Here is a 13213-nt window from a genome sequence, read left to right as displayed (position 1 = left end):
TCTTTAATTACAAAACATCAATCTTTCAGGCATCGGTAAGGTAAGTTAGTCATGGATTTTCTTCAGAATTTAGAGTTCTAAGTTCTGTCTCCTTCTGAGTACACAAGTACACAGGGATACAAGGGCATGATGAGTCCACCGCAGCAGAAGAGATCTTGCTATCAGCTCCCCTTCCGGCTCCATATGCAGCGATTCTCCCCCCTGTGAAGAGGACCATGAAATAATCAGTGAATGAGGACAGGAAAACACACCTTCATCATCCTCAGACAACAAAGGCCACAAGGGAAACCGACTCAGCCAAGTGAAATTCGAACTTAGCAATATTCTTTCAATTTCCCACCGATTTCCCAGTTCCCTGGCAAGAGAGCCCCAGGCTCTGGCAGACACTTGGCGGGCAGAGGTCAGAATGTCTTCATCACACAGCAGGCCCTGGCAGAGCTCCCTCAGGACAGGGAGCGGAGGTGCCAGAGAGCCTATGGCGTCATCAGCACTGTCAGGGTTTGATCAGCAGATAAGATTAGTGATGGCCCTTTCATCTTCAGGTCATGGTGAGCAGCCCTGAGTCAGAGCTAAAGCTGCTCCTTGTGGAGACGGTGGGAACTGTGTGGGTGCACTCAGCCCGTGGCTCCCTCGATGAGGACCACCCTACCAGATCCACCCATGCAATGGGCACAGATGAATAGGGGCAGGTTCCTGTGTTGTGGGGTGGGGAAGCTGAAGAGAAACTGAAAAGCACAGACTCGCCAGAGAGCTTGGCTCCATTACAATAAACATCAAACAGCCTGAAAAACAAAAAAGTTCTTTTCAGGCTGGCAGCTCCAGCCAGAGACTTCCCCTGCCCTGCAAAGGCCCATTCACATTGTACTGGAGATGGAGGCCTGAAGAACACTGACACCCTCCCTTCATGGAGGAGGACATTTGCGTGGACATGTCCTTGTCCTACAAACACTGAAGATTTCCATCTGCTCACTGTTACCCAAGACTTCCAATACCCAAACACTTTCAATTAGCTTTTTTTCTGCTAACAGGTGCTCACATGAATGAGTAGCAGCAACAACCAGAAAATTTCAATTCTAAGAAGAATCACTCTGCCGGCCTTGCTAATACAGAATTCTAAGTAGTCCCTAGTATCACCGCTGTCACATTCCCAAGACACAGAGAATGAGGACAATGGAGGGAGGCAGGTGAAGGACAGAGTGTGGCTAATATAACTTGTCTATCTGACAAGGACAAGACACTGGACTCCCAAGGAGAGCAATCTAAATAAAAAGACGGTCATTCATAATTACAGGTCAGTAAGACCCAATGAGCTAAAATATACAAACCCTTTGCCTTTCCTGGGAGTCTTGGAGAATGAAAGGACAATCAAACCAGAGCTTTGAAGCTTGCACCAGGAACTAGAGTTGTAGACAGCACTTGTTGCCTGCAAGCGGGGCCTTTAAAACTGAAAACATAAGTTGGGTGTTACCACTCCATAAGACAGCAACAACAAAAATCTGTATTGGAATATCTTCCATCTCTTCCTCTCCAGAGAGTGCTCTGAGATAGAGCCAAGGCGTGGTCACCATATATAGACTGTATTTGTACATCAACAGTTGGGTGTGGCACACACCCCTTTAATCCCAGCACTAGGCAGGCAGATCTCTGTGTGAGTTCAAAGTCAGGCTAGCCTTTACAGCAAGTTCCAGGCCATGCAAGGCTGCATGTAAAGACTTTCCCTGGCTGGCAAACCTTTTTTGCAGTTGCGTTGGGAAAAGGTATTCTTTGGGGAAAAGAGAGAAAAGTAGAAATTAGAGGGGAAAGGGCCAGCCAGTCAGACCTCAGTAAAATGTTAACCAACAAAGTGGCACTGCCCACTCCATTGTCTCATGGATTTTTAAGTGGTCCTGGGATGGCAGAGAGTATCTGGTAGGGTTTTCTCTGAACTGATCTCTCAGTGAGTGAGCAAAGCAGATTGCACAAAGCTCTGTGTCATTTTTCTTTAAGGAACGCTACACATGGAATGCAAATACACACACAGCTTCACAGAGAGAGATGGAAGACAGTCGCAAGGGCAGGGCAGCCACCTCTGGAAGACTGTTGTGGAGGAGACGTCATAATTTCAGCATTGCTTGGTTTTTCTGTGTTTGATTTTTCTGTATTTATCATTTTTCATAAACAGAAAAAGGGAAAATAATTTTAGACTAACTCACCAACATATCAAAATTGTATTCTGAAAGGTCAATGGGGAAAGGCCCGGATGCTTGTGAATTGTGCCTTCCTTGTCTTATGAAGAAGAAACAAAACTGTGAAGTGTCCAACTTGATCAGAGTCTTATGAACATTGTCAACCATTCAGCAAAACAAAATTCCTAGATGAGACTCGGGGGAAGAAGGGGTTTGGGTGGAAAGCTGGGAAACATCTCCCGAAGTTTCCATTGAATGGATCTGGGGAGACCTGGATCACACAGGACAAAGCTGAGCAGAGGTGTGGCCAGAACCAATGGAGCAAGGTGCTATGTCATCTTTGAACAGCAGGACTCCTGTGAGGAGTCATGTGTTGCTCATGACACACATTCTAGGGCACAGGCATAGTGAAGGCAGCAATAGGAGTCCAACCCCGTGGCACTAGAAGTTAGGATAACCATGGCAGAGCTATGCTTCTACAGGCTTCCATTTCCTCAACTATACAGCAAAAGTTTTGCCTAGAAAATCCTCGGAGTCCTATCCAGTTCTAAGAATCTAAAACCTATGATCTAATTCAAACCACCGTTTCTCTCATATTCATTAAACAATTGCCCCGGCACGTTGAACTAGTAGTCTACCAGACATTGCTTCGGGGCTCAAGATTACGTGTGTTAATGCAGAGACTGTAAAGTCACATTTGTAATCTGCGTAGGATTGTGCTACCTACTCACCCACAATTATCTTTGAAAAACAGACAAGTCTATTTACCGTCTCATCTAGGTGCCAGATGGAGCCAAACCCTCCCTCCCTCTTCTTCTCAGCAAACCCCCAAATCTCAGGGGGAGTCAGGATAACTCGGGAGATTGGTGGTCTGAGCTGGAAGCTTTCCTGCTGGGTCACAAAGGCTTTATTTCCTGAGAAGCGCTTTTGTAAAGCAGGCAAGGAAGGCCGCATTTATAGTTAGGATACACAAATGGTTTTTGCAAATTAAACAGGATCCTCTCTGAAAAGCAACCAGTAAAGAGGTTCTACTTCTTATATTATTTGCTTGCAAGAGAAAATTCAAAATGCCAACAAAAGCCCTTGGGGCTGCAAGCAGGTAGTCTTATCAAGACAGCCTTGTCACCAGGAGCAGAGTGAGTGGAGCCACCTAGCCACCCAGGAAATCACACATCCACCCCCTAATAATGATAACTAGGACCATCTCCCGAGACAATGACAGTGTTCCCAATTATAAATACGGGCTGCAGATGGCTAAATCACAATCATCAAACTCAAGTGCTATTTGGAAAGAATAAGCCAGAAATGGATTTAAATGCATGGCTTAGAGGTCAACTTCTAATGTTTTATTGGTTGCAATCCCTACTCCGCTTCCTCGGGGAAGCTGGGATTTCTCTGATCTGGAGATTCTGCGTCAACAGCATCAAGCCACTTTCCAGGCTTTTGGTTGTCACCCTTTGTTCAGCACAGAGGCTCCATGGGTTAGAGACACACCGACAATTCCTTCCTCCATTTTTTTTGTAGGACCACTCACAGTCCGGGGTAATAAATCAGAAAACTCTTTGAGATCTCTAAGGAGGTGTTTGCAACGTTCATCATAAGAAGGCATTATCAAAGTCTGTGTCACAGATGGGAAAGTTTCATTATGTTTTATTGTTGTCTCTTATTTTTAAAAAATCAAATTTTGAAATACATTTTGTATATTTTTAATGAGTCATTCATCTTACAAGTCTTGGGTTATATGCTTGCTCTCAATTGAAATTTTCATAGGTTGATTTGGTTAAGAATGCATTTGAGAAGCCAGGCAGTGGTGGCCCACGCCTTTAATCCCAGCACTTGGAAGGCAGAGGCAGGTGGATCTTTGTGAGTTCGAGGCCAGCCTGGTCTACAAAGTGAGTTCCAGAACAGCCTCCAAAAACAAGACAGAGAAACCCTGTCTCGAAAAAACAAAAACAAAGCAAAAGAATACATGTGAGTATTATTTTGGCAGAGTTTTGTTTTGGTTTAGAGTGGTTTTTTTTTTTTCATTTCCAGAGAAGTGTATCTAAGGGTACATCTTAGTCCAAGTCAATAAAACAGTCTGTTTACCTTCCTGCCTTAGCAGGTTCCAGGTCTTAAGGAGGCCAATGGATGACTCATCCTTTTTCCTGAGTGTCAATCCTTCACAGAGCTCGCTGGCTTATCTCAACACAGGAGCTTGCATGACCCACTCAACCAGGCCAACTCCAATGCTCTTGGCCCTTCTCCTTCTGATAGAAAAACATTGTCCAAACTCTGCCTTCCCAGTTATTTCTTAGGCTTAAGAATACCTGTGAACTGGGAAATGTGGTGGTACCGGCTCTGAGACTAGAATTTGCTGTCTTTTTCTAAACAACTCATCGCTAAGGGACCAGCAGTCACTAATCCCACTTCAAATGTGTGGACTTTTTTGTTGGGGGCGAGATTTGTTTTGACTTTGCTATTGTTTTGCAACCAGGATTCCTTTAAGCTTATCCTAAATCCCAACGTAACGTAAGAAACTGAACACACACAAGCAGATGTGTGGAGCTGAGGGGGAGCCAAAGGCTGGAGACGATTTGAAAGACTTCAAAGGGGAGGTGTGGTGCTTGCCCACACGGCTATGCCATCTCTACCGTCGTGGCCATCACGGCAACCACCTCCAGACCCAACTTGCCCGTCACCTCCAGAGTGTCATGCACTTTTATCAGTGTTGCCCCTCTACTGTCACCCCTACCGTCTCCTCAATCATCTCCGCTCCCTACCCCTCCTCTTTCACCTCTCCATCACCACCACTGCTTCAGTCTTCTACTCTACCAACACTCCTACCACGGGCTTGGGGTTTCCACCGTCTCCTCCATTCCCTCACCTTATCCAGCACCTCCTCTGTAACCCTGTGCCAGCCACAGCCTTCACCGCCTGTGCCATCACCGCCGTCTACATTAGTCACCACCTCTACTGGTTTTGACTCTTCCTTCCACTTGGGTGCCTCTCCGTAACCTCCCATGTCTCTTTGGAGACGCCGTCCCCGACACCCTGCGTCTCTTTGTCCGCTGTCCCCGTCACCTCCACTACACCCTAAGACGCACCTCTTCATCCTCTACAACCACTTGTGCTGCAGCCCCCCTCACTCTTAGAACCTTTGCTTTTGTAGAAGAGCCCTCCTCAAATGCATTTGGAGGATCCAGTTTCATAATCCCTTCTCCTTCTTCATCCACCTCTCAGCATTTGGGCTCTCTTCACATCCCTGCACCCCAGTGGGTTACATTACAGAGAATCCCTCCTGCTGTAAACAGCAGAGACTCTGCTCTCAGTACAGATTGTAAAATTTATGCCCGGGCTCAGTTCCCAAAACCAAATAGGCGTAAAACTTAAGTGTGTTCCTGAAGCTTCCTTAGAAGTTATGGGAACATGGGCCTGAGATGAGAGTAGGCACAGAATAAAAAGTAAAATTTAAATCTAAAAATGTGTCCTCCCTCTCCTCCAGCAGCAACCACATTTGTTTCACCACTTTTTTTTTTTTTTTTTTTGGAGAAGTGGTTTCTCATTGTAGCCTTGGCTCTCCTAGAACTCACTCTGTAGACCAGGCTGTCCTCAAACTCACAGAGATCCACTGCCTCTACCTCTCCAGAGCTGAGATTAAGGGCTTGGGACACCACTGCCAGGCTCCTCTTTCACCATTCTTAAACCTAGGTCTACTCTCATTCTCAAATCATTTCTGGAGAGAGCCCCACCTGGTGGCCATGAAGTAGAAGTGTAGGGATGTTCCTTTCTCTCTTCCAGCCTCAACGGTCTATGCAAGAAAGTTCAGCACAGCCATTTCATCCACTGAAAATACTTTAGCCTAGATGAAACATTCTAGAAACTAGGCACAGCATAAACTGGGCACGCTGCCTGCTTCACAGATAAAACCGGGGCGAGCCCTGCAAGTCATCCATTCCCAAACGCTCATCTTTCTTTTTCTGGCGTAGACACATGAGCATCACAGCAGAAAAATATTCAGCCTCAGATGGAATGCATTTGAGATGGCAGAGAACAGCATAGTAAGAATTCAAGGCATAATGAGACATAAACATACAACACAAAGGGAATTTACCATAAAAACCCAACTATCAGGCCCTCCATCTCCTTTATGACGGCTGTACTAGAAAAGCATGGGGATTTTCAGGTGGTGAAGAGGCCACCGGAGGGAAGTAAGCTTGAGGAATGAGCCAGCCGTCATCCACGTAATGTCCCCGTCCCACTGACAGACTGCACAGGGAGGAACAACGCAAGGGCTCTCTGGAACTGCTACTTTCAGAGCCCCGGTGGGCTCCTCCTTGTTCTGAATCTTAGCCTTTGAAAAGAATGAAGGAGGACCTGCTTTTTTTTTTTTTCAGACAAATACGAAAGCTGTGGACATTGAGTCACCATACAGTTAGAAGAACAAATCTTTCTCAGTCCTGTTTCCCTACCTTGTACCATTTCACATGGGGGCTGGGGACAAAGAATAAAACAGAAAATAAGAGCTTTCTAACATGATACTGGCCACCAACATATTCCACGTGGCATACGGAATGTAGCCCCTCTCTACAGACATGGCTGAGGCGTGTGTGTGTGTGTGTGTGTGTGTGTGTGTGTGTGTGTGTGGGGAAATTCTGTTCTCAAGGAAAGGCCAAGTGTTGTTCATTAAACCCTACCTGTGGCAATGACTGAAAAGCTTTTACTGTGTGTTAAGCTCTCAGTCCTGAGAGACCTCCCCAGACTAACCTGTGACAAACAGCACCCAGTCATGATGAAGTGTCACTCTCTACCCTCTGGCTCTGTTTTTCCTCTTTCTTCTTAGTGATTTTATGTTTTTTTTTTAGTCAAAACACTTTATTCAGAGACTTGGGGGGAAGGCTGGGGAGATCCACGCGGTCCGCTGTCCTCCACGGGGCAGATCTCGAGTCTACCCGTCGCTAAGAGCGTGATTTTATGTTTTATGGTTATAGGTTTTGTATTGATCTCATTTGGCTTGATTTTGGCCCATTGGCTTATTGTCTCCTCCCGCTGAACTACAAATACCACAAGAGTTTTCGCAGCTCCTTTGGTTCATGCACAGCTACTTCGCATAGCTGAGAGTACCGGGTACAAAGTTTCCTAACTGTTAGGGAAGGCCAGAGGTTGGGGAGGCAAAGAGGCATACTTTCCGTCAAGAACATTTCAACAAGCAATCCTCAAACTGCTTGCCGGCGCTTAGTTAAAAGTAAGCCAGAAGAACAGCGCAGGGCTTCAGACAAAAGTAAGTACAATTATCTATGCTCTCCTGGCCCAAAGCAACAACAGCTACAAGGGCAAACGCAGTATTAAAGTAGATGACTATTTCATGGATCCAGCCTGAGTTTGGGGCCACGCAGAGCAAAGCCTTTAACTCAGCCCAAGTTAAAACCAACAGTAACATACTGCAGTAAACACTTCTTCCCCCACGGATCCGAAAGGGAACTCAGTTCTGTGCCCAGCATCACCTTGGGCTGAATGGTTTCCACACAACTTTAATAAAGTCCCTACTGCAGACTCAAGGACCTCAGGTCTTTGTTCTCTTTGTGGGGGGCACCGTTACTCTCTGGTTAGATATTTTTACTTCTCTACTTCTCTGCTCTATTCTTTGGAAAGGTGATCTAAAGAGGATATCCCCAACCTTAGGCCACCCCAGCCAAGGACCAATGTGTTTCTCCACTTATCCGGTGACATAATTAGTTAATATGTATTTTTAGGAGAAAAAAGATCTAGGGGCTAAATAAATAATTACATTTCTAAATAATGTACCTGACTATTAATGTAAGTATAAGGTTATCTGTGTAAAGTGAAATATATTTTTATACATTTCTCTGACTTTCGATTTCAGGCCAGATGACGTCATGACAGACAGGCTCCCAAGTTTGTTACTAAGGTCTTGCATTCGATTCTGCTTTTCAATTCTCAGTGGTCCCGCCCCTCATAGTCTCTCTCCACCTCACCTCCTTTGCCTTATGAAGGATCAGTGCCTGCGTGGAGGGAGGGCCATGGTTTCCTCATCTCTAGTCCTGCCTTTTTTCTTTAAATTAAAAACATACCTCTCAAGATAACCAAGACGAGGCAGGCAGAGACTAGGGAGTGGAAATCTATACTTGACAAAAGATCTTATATTTAACCTAGGAGGCTCTGAAGTGGCCCCAGCATAAAATAAATAAGTAAATTAATAAATTAAAATAAAAATCCTTGTGAGGAGAGACAACTGTGTGTAAAGATTATTAAGAAGTGTGCCAGGAGGTGGTGGAGCACGCCTTTAGTCCCAGCACTCGGGAGGCAGAGGCAGGTGGATCTCTAAGTTCGAGGCCAGCCTGGGCTACAGAGTGAGTTCCAGGATAGGCAGAGCTGTGCACCCATTTCAGTGAGGCTCAGAGAGGAGTGACTGAAAGTGTGTTGACCCTGAAGAAGCTCAGGGGGAATGCTGACTACGCTCCAAATCATTGTACAGTTAATCCATTCAATTTTCAACCACAGTCCTAGGGGGATACTATTATGGGTCCATTTTATAGATGGGAAAAGAAAGACCTGAAGAAATAAATTCCTTGCCCAAGACCACACAACCAGCAAGGAGTGAAGCCAGTATTTGGACCTGTTTGGTCTCACCCCAGAACCATGTGTTTAGTCCCTCATCTCTGAAGAGACGTTATGTTCGAGCTAGGTGGGATTCTACCTGCAGGGGCTGTCAGTCACCACGGGCTGGTGCACATCTTCGATCTATGCAGGGAGTGCAGAAAAGCTTTGAAGAGGCCGAAGCCGGGGACGGATGAGATGCCGGGGACAGTTTCTGCCATCCACCCGGAGGATGGCACAGAGCGTCTCACTGGCCTGTCTCTGGTGCCAACGTTTTAGGTGGTTAAACGAGAAAACTACTTTAGGAGTCAAAACCAGCTGACACGGTTCCCACGAGTCACACCCCACCTCAGGTACAGGAAGGAGCGTTCTCGCCAGGTGTGCTGCACCCACGCGCGTGCAGCCTTCCCAGCACAGAACCCCTTCAAACGCTGGAGGTCCCTCACCTCGCCCAGGGCTAGCCCACCCCAAGCCGCCCTGTAACAAATCCGCTGCACAGGTCTTCACCGCAGCCAGCCTCTGCCCGCCCCACCCGCCTTCCTCTCTCTTGCTTTGCTAGTGGGGCTGACCACAAGAGCAAAGTCTAAGGAAGCTCACGGATTCCAGTCCCTGACTCGGATCCGTTTCCCGGGACACCCAGCCCACTAGGCTGTCACACCAACCATTGGAGCCACACCACATTTTCCAGGTGAAAACCTTCCGATTGGATAAATAACCCACGCTTAACACGACTGCACTGACCTGGTGGCGAAGGTGGATCTCAACAGAAGCACACTCTACAAAAAAGCCAATTACCCAGATTCCACCCTCCCCTTAAAGGGCCTTCGGAAAGAGCCCCTGTTCTGTGCATCGTGAACCCCTGATTTTTGCCTACAGGTTTCTTTGTGAAGACCCGGAGCTGCAGAACCGCTTGGAAAGACGACAGTATTCCTGGAAGGCTTTGCTGAAGAACTGCCTTGTAGTCTCTATTCTTGTCGCATTTACCCCGGTGTTCCCATTAACTCCAGAAATTATGTCTAAATTTAAAAAAAAAAAAAGGCTTTCTTTTCATTTCATTTCAGATCCCTAACAACCTTTATACCCGATAACAAAGTCACCAGAGACCAGGTGAAAAGTCACACTAAACCCTACAAGCTTAATAGACAGGGGGAAAGTTCTTGAATTTATTTATGTTTACGAAACTTTGAGTAATTTTTTAGGTATGTTTTTTTTTTTCACTTTCCCGGCATCTAAGTTTTTTTAGTTAACTAACTAGCTTTTCTCTTTGTTATTATTTTATAGTTTAATCACGCCACAGTAATTATATATATATGAAATTAAGCTATCAGACTTACTTACCACACTAGCCTGAAGAGAACATATTTTAGATTTTTGTGCTGTAGCTTCGAGGCAAGTGAGGGAATAAGTTAGCAACCTAGGATGCCTCTTGGTTTGGGCTACACACAAACCCTCTCTAATCATACACTTAGGCCCTCATCTCCATGTTCTATCCACACACACTCTGCTCCAAACAGTATACCTAACAACCCCTGAGCAACCTAGGACCCTCATCCACATGGAGCTGCAGAAACATCCCGCTCTGGACAATCAAATAAGTTTCTTCTCCCTTAATGGTCCTCAAGCCTAGAGAGACTCCATTTAAACACACTCCACTCATGCTCAGGTCCAATAGTGAAAATGTGGGTCTGGTCTGAATTGGTTTGGGGTGCATAAGCAATAAGGCGAAATATGTTCTCAAAGTGAACTTTTAGGGGAAATTCCCAATTTACCATCGTGTGTTTGGGTATGGTTGGCTGTACATATTGTTAAAACCAGATGCACCGCGGGATGGTACATACAGGGTTGGGAAATGATTCTATAACCTAATCTGTGAGTTAAAATAGAGACATACTCAAATTATGCTCCTTAGTAACCATCCTCCCCTTCCTTTGAACCACACAGAAGCCTCTGACAGTGACCTGGAGCCTTCTCCATTTTCACTCAGGTGGACCACGTTCTCCATCATGTTCACTCAGATGAAGCATTCTCTCAGTCATCTTCACTTGGGTGAACCATGCTCTCCATCATCTTTACTCAGGTGGACCACGTTCTCCATCATCTTTACTCAGGTGGACCATGCTCTCCATCATTTTTACTCAGGTGGATCATGTTCTCCATCATCTTTACTCAGGTGGACCATGCTCTCCATCATCTTTACTCAGGTGGACCATGCTCTCCATCATCTTTACTCAGGTGGACCATGCTCTCCATCATCTTTACTCAGGTGGACCATGTTCTCCATCATCTTCACTCAGGTGGACCATGCTCTCCATCATCTTTACTCAGGTGGACCACGTTCTCCATCATCTTTACTCAGGTGGACCATGCTCTCCATCATTTTTACTCAGGTGGATCATGTTCTCCATCATCTTTACTCAGGTGGACCATGCTCTCCATCATCTTTACTCAGGTGGATCATGTTCTCCATCATCTTTACTCAGGTGGACCACGTTCTCCATCATCTTTACTCAGGTGGACCATGCTCTCCATCATTTTTACTCAGGTGGATCATGTTCTCCATCATCTTTACTCAGGTGGACCATGCTCTCCATCATTTTTACTCAGGTGGATCATGTTCTCCATCATCTTTACTCAGGTGGACCATGCTCTCCATCATCTTTACTCAGGTGGACCATGCTCTCCATCATCTTTACTCAGGTGGACCATGCTCTCCATCATCTTTACTCAGGTGGACCATGTTCTCCATCATCTTCACTCAGGTGGACCATGCTCTCCATCATCTTTACTCAGGTGGACCACGTTCTCCATCATCTTTACTCAGGTGGACCATGCTCTCCATCATTTTTACTCAGGTGGATCATGTTCTCCATCATCTTTACTCAGGTGGACCATGCTCTCCATCATCTTTACTCAGGTGGATCATGTTCTCCATCATCTTTACTCAGGTGGACCACGTTCTCCATCATCTTTATTCAAGTGGACCATGCTCTCCATCATCTTCACTCAGGTGGACCATGCTCTCCATCATCTTTATTCAGGTGAACCATGCTCTCCATCATCTTTACTCAGGTGGACCATGCTCTCCATCATCTTCACTCAGGTGGACCATGCTCTCCATCATTTTTACTCAGGTGGATCATGTTCTCCATCATCTTCACTCAGGTGGACCATGCTCTCCATCGTCTTCACTCGGGTGGACCATGCTCTTCATCATCTTTATTCAGGTGAACCATGCTCTCAATCATCTTCACTCAGGTGGACCATTTTCTCCATCATCTTCACTCGGGTGTACCGTGATCTTGGTCATCTTCATTCTGGTGGACCATGCTCTCTTGCAGTCACTTTTGCTTTGAATTGAGTTCCCTTCTATTTGTAATCTATGTGCTCTTTTACTTCATTCTTGAATAAGAGGACAAAAAACCTGGGGGTGTGGGTCTCAGTCCTTGATCACTGGTAAGATAGCTTCTATTTGCTGTATCTACTCCCCTCACCCAGGGAGGGAGACACATAATTGTTCATTTACCTACTTTCCTAGGTTAGTTAGTTATTACTTTTATTTTGGGTTCTTACTAACAGCAACATACATATCAATGACCCTGAGGGTATATTCAGCACACAGCATTCCTTTTGAGGTTCTTCTTTATAAATTCTATGTGGGCTAATATCAAAAGCACTACCACAGTTGCATTGCCTCATATATACCTTGCATTCCTTTCCATTCTTTTATTTTCAATCTCTCTAAAACGTGTACATGACAGATAATTCTCATACATGCCTCAACATCTAGCGCATGAGTCTAAAAACAGTCTGTTTTATGAATCGTATCGATTCACCTGTGTGGATTGCAAACATATCACACCAGCACTTTGATGTCTTTGTTGTTGTTTTCCTTTTCTTTCCATCCTTTCTTCTTTGGTTTTGTTTAAATAGTTCACACTTCACTCTACTGGATTAAATGCTTCAGCCCTGTCGTTGCTTTGGGACAGCTACCCTGACTTATGCTCAGTTTTCCAACAGTGTCTAATATCTGTGAATATCTATAACCTACCCTGAATGGGAACCTAAATTTCTTCCCATCTCATGCTCTTGCTCCTCATGATCTCCCAAGCATCTCCATTTAAGGCTCATCCATGACTTACGAATTTGGTCTTGGTACTTCTACCCAAACATGATTCAACTCTGTTGTTTCCCCAAATACAGCCTCACACAAAAGAACTCTGGAGTATCCAACCATCTTCCTATTCATTTCTCCCTGGGCTGAATATATGCCTATGCTAAATGTGCACTGTCCAGTCAAAGCCAACACCCAATGTGGCTCCTGGGCCCCCAAAGGGGATGTTTTCAAAGGAATCACTCCTGCATGGCGTGGGTTCTTCTTCCTTAGTTCTCAGTTCTAGTGAGGCCAACCCCTGAGCACTTTCTTTGCTCTGTGCTGCCTACACATCCTACGG

This window comes from Mesocricetus auratus, unplaced genomic scaffold (assembly GCF_017639785.1).
Source record: "Mesocricetus auratus isolate SY011 unplaced genomic scaffold, BCM_Maur_2.0 Super-Scaffold_15014, whole genome shotgun sequence".
NCBI lineage: Eukaryota > Metazoa > Chordata > Mammalia > Rodentia > Cricetidae > Mesocricetus > Mesocricetus auratus.
The sequence above is the reverse complement of the archived record's forward strand: the minus strand, read 5'-3'. Positions refer to the sequence as shown.